This window comes from Anguilla rostrata, chromosome 19 (genome assembly GCF_018555375.3).
Source record: "Anguilla rostrata isolate EN2019 chromosome 19, ASM1855537v3, whole genome shotgun sequence".
Lineage (NCBI taxonomy): Eukaryota > Metazoa > Chordata > Actinopteri > Anguilliformes > Anguillidae > Anguilla > Anguilla rostrata.
This window is the reverse complement of record NC_057951.1, coordinates 11,527,756-11,535,255: the sequence shown is the minus strand read 5'-3', so window position 1 is coordinate 11,535,255 and position 7,500 is coordinate 11,527,756. Positions and strand designations below refer to the sequence as shown.

The following is a 7,500-nucleotide window of genomic DNA, read 5'->3' as shown; positions in this document are numbered from 1 at the left end:
GCCAAGCCCAGGGGGGATTCTGGGGGGAGGGGGAGGGGGAAGCAGCACTGGTGGGCTGCTACAGCCGCTAAGCAGCTGAGAAAACTTCCGGAAAGGGGGGTTCCTTCACACAGGAAGTGTTTCACCACCCCCATTAAGCACTTATTTGATCATTACATACTGTACTTTCTTCAGCTTGATTTATTCGTACATGGTACCTGTGAAGAGCTGACAGTGGAAATGTATTGGGGTTTTTTTGTCAGCAGAAAAAAGCCACGTCCGGTATCAGCATGCACCTGGCTCAGGTCGGCTGTGTCCGCAGTGCAATAGGAATGAACAGGACTCCCGGACTGCAGCTCTTACCATCGGTACAGTGTGTGCTGTGGGAGAAGTCGGCACCATTTTGCTGGCTCCTCCGCCGTTTTAAAAATACACCCACGGGTATTAATTTAAAGGAGGAAGGGTGCTCTCTCCGGCTCAGCCCGACGCTGAGGGAGCAGTTGGGGCTGAACCTATCTGCTGGGAGCAGCGGGCGGCCGTGTCTGAGCCTGGGCCAGCGCCGCTCGGAGAGAGAGAGAGAGAGAGAGAGAGAGAGAGAGAGAGAGAGAGAGAGAGGAGAGGAGAGAGAGAGAGAGAGAGAGAGAGAGAGAGAGAGAGAGAGAGAGAGAGAGAGAGAGAGAGAGAGAGAGAGAGAGAGAGAGAGAGAGCTTGGCCAGGCCGGCGCGAAGCTCGGTCTCCCCAGCCAGCACGATAATTGAGTGCAGATTGTTCTATTGGAATGATTGAGGAGGGGAGATCAGCATGAATCGCTCTTGTCAGGGGAATGGGGGCGGGGTAGGGGGTGGGGGTGGAGGGGTGAGTTGCAGTTTTTTTGGGGGTACGGAGAAGCTGCGTCCCATCTTTGCTTGCAGTTGAAATTCAATCTCTTGCTCCAGATGGGGAATGCACCCCCCCTTACGATATACGTGATATACAGAACATTACCCCCCCCCCCCACCAAAAAAAGAAACAGGGCGGACAGGGCTCCTTATTTCTTTTCTCTTCTCTTCCATCTTTTACTGTCTCCATGGAGACAGCCCTTCACCTCTGCTCTCTCTCTCTCCTTACCCTGTCCTGTGTGGAACTTGACCGTAAGTCTCAATGACCTCATCGCAATAATCTTTCAGCTGGGTTTGGAAATACAAGAAGAAACGGTGAAATCTCACAGAAATCCACTCCTCAGAAACCTTTTCCACTGAGTGGAACTCGGTGGAAAGCCACTACCCAAAAAAACACTTTTATATCTGAAAAATATAAATGTGGCTTTTTTAAACATTGCCCCATGAGAGTGTAGGATCCACGCAGCAAATACATACAGAAAAACAACACAAAGTCCTCACAGAGCCTAACTCTTCAGAAGGCTGTCACCTTCTCTACTCTCATCAGTTGATGTGTCACCCAGTGGGACACGGAGTTCTTTTTTAACACTGATTGCCCCACGCTGGGCCGCCCCCCTCCCCTCCCTCTAGGGGCCTGTTGTGAAAGCTCCCTCTCAGGCCTGAATGCACGGCGTCTGGAGGAGCCTCTCCAAGCCCAGAATCCGAAATGAAGAGGCGGCTCTTCCATCAAAGTCACCCCTCGCTTTTCCATGTGCGTCAGCCCGCCGCTGTTGGATGTTCTCTCATCCAGCAGGTTACAAAAACTGCTCTTTCCTAAAAATCTGTGCGCATATTGAGTGATTGTTATGGATACGTCTATGAACCATATAACGTTGCTGTATAGATAAAATGCAATTGTTATGGATTCATCTATGAAACATATAACATTGCTATATCTAAAACAAACATCTTCTGGAGTACTGTTCATGAAGGAGTTAGCACTGATAGATAGAGTTTGCGTTCTGATAGAGTTTGCGCTCTGATGGAAAGCATTACTCTCAGTGCATGTGGATTTTGAGGAGCAGGTCTGACAGACTCTGATAAGACGGGGAGGCGGTCGGTTTCCTCTGCGTGTGAGTCGGACGGGGCCCGACGCGGCAGCCCCCCCGGCCTGTGTCACCTCCTCCAGCGCCGGGCGACGACCAGGATGTACGCCCAACACCCACATCCTGTCGCTCAGCTTCCTGCTGTCTGTCTGTCTGTCTGTCTGTCTGTCTTCTGCTTCCCATCCCAAAGTTTCGCCCGCGTTCTGGGGAAAGCGGCCGTTTGCGTTGTCGTGTTTGCTGCGGTCAGCAATAGCCGTGCTGTTGTTGTCGAGGGGCGTGTGGATGCGCTGGGGCCCCTCTGTGTTGTGGTATTGCACTCCGCTTCGGTTCGGGTCGGTCGATCTTCCCAGGCGGAAATACTCGCCATTATTACAGACCTTTTCCTGAGCCAGACGCCTATATGCGTACGAGAAACACAATAACAAGAAACGCAATACTTCTGTGCGAAACAATGGAAATACAATGCATGCAATCTGCGTTATATTTAGAGTCACAGTCTTGCACGGGCTTAATTGTTTGTGGGCTGGCGTTTTGTCACTGTTTTCCCATCAGTTGTTCTGAGGCTAAAGCAGTTCTGTTTCTGTTTCCGGTTCATCCTTTCCCAAAGGCCAACAACGGTCACACACCCAGCCCAAGGGGTCCCACTGAGTGTGTGTGTGCATGTATGTGCGTATGTGTGCGTGTGTGTGTGTGCGTATGTGTCTGTGTGCTTGCGTGTGTGTGTGTGTTTATGCATGTATGTGCGTATGTGTCTGTGTGCGTGTGTGAGTGTGCATGTATGTGCGTATGTGTGTGTGTGCGTATGTGTCTGTGTGCGTGTGTGTGCGTGTGTGTGTGTTTGTGCATGTATGTGCGTATGTGTGTGTGTGTGTGTGTGTGCGTATGTGTCTGTGTGCTTGTGTATGTGTGTGTGTTTGTGCATGTATGTGCGTATGTGTGTGTGTGTGTGTGTGTGTGTATGTGTGTGTGCTTGTGTGTGTGTGTGTGTGTTTGTGCGTGTATGTGCGTATGTGTGTGTGTGCGTGTGTGTGTGCATATGTGTCTGTGTGCTTGTGTGTGTGTGTGTGTGTGTGTTTGTGCGTGTATGTGCGTATGTGTGTGTGTGCGTGTGTGTGTGTGAGAGCACACAGGCATGGTTCCCCTGGGCTGGCTGATAGTGCTGTTTACCATCCAGGGAGGAAGTGGGGAGAGATCCCCGCAGAGGGGGCCAGCAGTGCACACACACGGCAGGGCCCCTGGCTCAGCTCCAGGGACTGCTCCAGTGGCTGCTCCAGAGCTGCTCCGGGGCTGCTCCAGAGGCTGCTGTGGGATCTGCTTGGGAAAAGAGGGCCCTGCACAGGCAGGAGAAATGCACTGACTGCTGACCGCGTATAAAACCCCAGCGTTTACTCGCTCCCCAAAACTGCGATCGCGTTTACCTCCATGCCCTCTGGATGGAGCAGGACACCTTTCAGACTGAACCAGGTCTACCCAACGCATTGGTCAGTGAAATTACCCTCCCCCACCACCACCACCACCACCATCCAATGACAATGTCAGGCTCTTGTGTCCTGCCACATCCGGAATGAGACCGTGCCCATTTAGAAATGAAGCGCCTTCCTCTTCCCTTTAGAACGGGTTTTGGAACGCGACTGGGTTATTCATCGCTGGAAGCGTAGCATTCTGCAGTCTGAGCCCGCCCCCCTCGCAGAACAGCTCACCGCTTTTGAATCCAGCAAGGAAAAAAAAATGCACTGAACCTCCACAGAGAGCCTGACAAATATGAAGCGATGCGTTAAATTGATTGCAGGCGAAGCTGTGCAGCTTTTTAAAGCAGAACACATCTCACTGGGGTATGGTTCTGATTTAGCTGTACTGTGGGCTCACCGTGGCTCTACCACGTCTGTCTACCCGATTAAAAAATAAGCAGGACAGGTGAGAGCAGGTTATCTCAGAAGACATGACGACTCAGCCCCAATATATTTCATAAGTGATCTCTGTCCTGACAAGCTTTAATTTTTCATGGATTTATGGATTGTGGTTTTGTCTTGGGGAGGTGGGGTGGGGAACACGGGCAGATGTGTGTGTGTGTGTTGGGTGCTGTGTAGACAGGTGTGCCACGGTGCCCAGGGAAACTGGCGGGAGGCAGAGTCTTCTCCTTCTGAGCCAAACGAGCCGCAGAAGAAAAACATGAGTCACCCCATCACGGGCTCCTTCTGCGGGGAAATCTCCATGGGAGAGGCTTTATCAGATTACCCACACAGGCACAAATGCAGTTAAGGAACACGCACATGCTCATACACACACTCACACACACACGCGTGCTCGCTCGCTCTCACACACACACACACACCCTCATGCTCACACACACGCACACACACACACACACACACACCCTCATGCTCACACACACACACACACACAGGGAAGTCTTTGGGGCTGAGAGACCCAGTTCAGAGAAGGCCTCCTGGAGCCCGGCTCATTGTCTGTGCCCCATATGGAGCGGGGCGGGCAGGACCCCGCCCTCGCTGAGAGGTTTCCAGGTCACCTGCGTTTGGCCGCTATTGTCCGTGGCGGTCGGCCGTGCGGGCTTCCTGTTTGATTTGTGGGGCAGTTCAGGGCTCAGGGGCGTCTCTGTGGAACGAGCGGCTGGGCGGGGCCTCTGGGGCACCCCCACATCTCCCCTCGCATTCTCCCAACTCTCTGCTGATCATGGGTGCTGATGGCCTGAATGGGGAACCATAGGCCTGTCAGCTCGTGTCCTCTTTGTGCGTCTATGCGATGCCCGCGGCCGTGCCTCAGCCGTGCTCGGTTGCTATGGCTGCCTGACCAATCGAATTTCAGGGGTTCACAGTGGAGGGCTGGACAGGTAGGGGTCTCCCAGGGTCTCTTGGGGTCAGACTCGCCCATGATGGTTTTATGGGGCAGAGCAGATGGCTTCTCATCTCTAACTCACAGAGGTGGAAGCCGCTTTCTTGCTCAGTGTCAGGATTGACAAAGGCCGGTTGGAACAACAAAAAAAAAAGGAAAAAAGAAAAGAAAAAGTGGTCACGACGGAGTGTATTCTCTGGTGAGGTTGCCTCGGTAACGGAGGCAATAAACATGGCGATGCTTGTCAGATTTACTGCTTTACAAGTTTGTGGATTCACTGCCTGTCACACATCCACTGACACCGTGCCCCCCAATCTCTTCAGGTCTCCGGCTGCTGGCCTCAACTTAACACACTACATTCCTGAGCTGCTGAACACGCTAGGCTTCAGCTCATGAACACACTCCTCCGGCAAAAAGCAGCTGAACGCGCTACATCTGTTGCTGAACGCCCTGCACCTCAGGGTGCCTGACCGCGTTGGGTCTCTCCCGAGCTCCTGGAGCATGTTGTCTTTACAGCCCTCGTGCTTCGGTACTGACGGCTCTTCCGGTGGCCTAAAGCCCCTCAGCCTCCTCTCTGCAGCCCCCAGCCTGGCTGTGCCAGATCCCTGTTCTGTACGGATGAACCTCTGACTGCAGCTCGTGCTCCAGCTCCGAGCGGCGGGGCTGTTTTCTTTGCCTGTGTAACCCTAAACTTGTGTTTTCCCTCTGTAACGGGACGTCCCACGTCCTCGCAGCGCACTCAGTTTGAGCCGTTTGGCCGTCCCGTTCCTCTGCCTCCCGGTTCCTGGGATACGCTCCCCTCCAACCCCGGCCCTGACCCAGAAACGAAATGTAAAACTACGCACCGCTTCTTCTGGGGCTAACGTTACACGCATTCCTCAGCCGCGCTCTCCGGAGTATCTGTTCTCAATTCTTTCTTTTTTGTTTCTCAAAGAAGGGGGGGGGGGTGGTGGAGAGAGAAAAGAGAGGAAGAAAAGTCAGGTTTTGTTCTCCCTCCCCCACTCTAACATGTGACCGGCTCACAGCTGAAAATCATTTGCGCCTACAGGCCAGCGGAGCGCTGACGCAACCCTCCCCCGCACTCACCAGGGCTGAGCTTAATCCAGCAGAGTTCACCATCACACACCAGTGTGTGTGTGTGTGTGTGTGTGTGTGTGTGTGAGTGTGTGTGTGTGTGTGTGTGTGTGTGTGGGGTGTGGGGTGGGGTGTTGTGTGTGTGTGTGTGTTGAGATGTGTTGTGTGTGTGTGTGGGAGTGTGTGTGTGTGTGGAGAGAGTGTGTGGTGTGTGTGGGTGGTGTGTGTGTGTGGTGTGTGTGTGTGTGGTGTGTGTGTGTGGAGTGTGTGTGTGTGTGTGAGAGAGTGTGTGTGTGTGTGTGTGGTGGAGAGAGTGTGTGTGTGTGTGGTTGTGTGTGTGGGAGGTGTGTGTGTGTGGTGTGTGTGAGGGTGTGTTGAGGTGTGTGTGTGTGTGTGGTGTGTGTGTGAGAGAGTGTGGGGTGTGTGTTGTGAGTGGGTGTGTGTGTATGTGCATGTGTGTGTTCGTGTGTGCGTGTGTGTGTGTGTGTGTGTGTGTGTTCGTGTGTGCGTGTGCGTGTGTGTGTGTGTGGGGGGGGGGATTCTCTGGGAGAGAGTCCAGGAATGAGAGCAATCTGAATGATACACACTGGGCCTACTGAGAGGCTGGGGGAAAGTGAGAGAAAGAGAGAGAGTGAGAATGAAAGAGACTGAGTCTGAAAGTCAGGCTGAAACAGAGTAAGAAACAGAAAGAGAGGCTGAAAGAAAAAGGGAAAGAAAGAGAGATCAGAAACCCAGCTGGCAGTTAGAGAAGAGAAGGCTGTATGGACTGCTCCATGCTTTCATTAATATGCATCAGAGACAGAGAGGAGCTGCAGACTCACAGAGCCACTGTAGTGCTGCAGACAACAGGCCTCTTTTCCCTGGGCCCTTCACTGTGCAGTCAAACCCATCTCCCCTCCTGCCAAACGGCTCCAGCAGAAGCCATCTATCTCGCGCTCGTCACCCTTTTGAATGCATTTCTTCTTTGCCTTTTTTTTTGTATGTTTTGTATTTGTATGCCAAAAGTGTTATTGCGGTTTCTGTGGTGCCATGTTTGACGGTGTCTGGAGCTGAGGTGGAGAAAAGCGTGTGAAATGAACCCCCCCCCCCCCCGAGGGCTGAGTTTGTGCGTTAGCTGAAAAGGAGCGCTGCGATTGGATGACTTAAGTCAAGGACGCGCTTTAACAGGTTTATTACCGACAACTTCACAAGCTGGACGGAGGGGGGGGGGTAGGGGGTAAAACACGGCAGGAATTTCTCCTAATTGGGCAGGAATTCCTTCGATTCTCTCCGGCTGTCGAGGTCTGTGAGGGGCGGAGCCAGAGCTGCTGTAGCTGGGGACCGTAGTAGCGCCCCGGACACAGGAAGCGTTTCACAGCCTCCCGGTTCCTGCCTTCACTCCCACACCTCTTTAAAGCTCGTTTGAGGTGTCAATCATCCTCTGGAGTTGTTTGGGGGCTGACGGGTGGCTCCGCCCACCGGCAGTTGGCAGGGGACAGGGCCCTGCTTGTCCGCGGTGTTCTTTAAACAGTGCCTGCGGGCTCACCCTGGCTTCCTCAGGTGCTCCACTGCTGGTTTAACCCAGTCCTGTACGTGCAAGCTTTTTTTTTTTTTTTTTTTTTTTAATTTCCACCAGTTACCCTGTCTCAGCTAGC

The 7,500-nt window shown here is 53.0% G+C and overlaps 1 protein-coding gene across 1 annotated transcript in view; it reads left to right on the top strand.

Annotated features, from left to right (window-relative positions):
* Nucleotides 1-7,500, top strand: part of LOC135245926 (DENN domain-containing protein 2A-like) — a 32,757-nt gene that overhangs the window by 7,873 nt on the left and 17,384 nt on the right. The window lies entirely within an intron of this gene.